We start from the raw sequence: 706 nt of genomic DNA on the forward strand, positions 1-706 counted from the left end.
ATATATATATATATATATATATATATATATATATATATATATATATATATATATATATGGCCGGATTGCAATCATTTGTCTAAATGTGGCCATTTTTCATGCATAGTGATGGATTGCTTGCCAATAGGCTGCATTTTCTCAGTTTGAAGGAAAAGTCCGTTTCACCCCCAAAATCCACCCAGGGCCTTACTATTCAGCATTTTATGACCCAATGCAATATGGTCGGATTGCAATCAACTGACCAAATGTGGTCATTTTCCATACATAGTGATCAATTGCTTGCCAATACACTGCATTTCTCTCAGTTTTAAGGAAAAGTCCGTTTCACCCCAAAAACCACCCAAGGCTTAGCCTTACTATTCGGGCAATTTATGACCCCCCTGCAATATAGCCGGATTGCAATCAGTTGTTCAAATGTTGCCATTTTCCAAGCATAGTGATCAATTGCTTGCCAATAGGCTGCATCTTTCTCTGTTTTAAGAAAAAGTTCGTTTCACACCCCCATAACATTTTGTTTTCATGGGAGTAAAACATTTTCCTAGAACGTGAATATTAGTATTTGACCTCATCGTTCCATCTCGATACATTTCGAACAGTACCATGAAGTAACGAAATCGTCCTTGTGATCGATACGAGCATCCAAAGCTTTTGAATATTTGTTCTGTATACAAATTCACGCTAGTTGCTACATTTAAGATAAGCTCAA

Source organism: Macrobrachium rosenbergii, chromosome 4 (genome assembly GCF_040412425.1).
Source record: "Macrobrachium rosenbergii isolate ZJJX-2024 chromosome 4, ASM4041242v1, whole genome shotgun sequence".
In the NCBI taxonomy this organism is placed as follows: Eukaryota; Metazoa; Arthropoda; class Malacostraca; order Decapoda; family Palaemonidae; genus Macrobrachium; species Macrobrachium rosenbergii.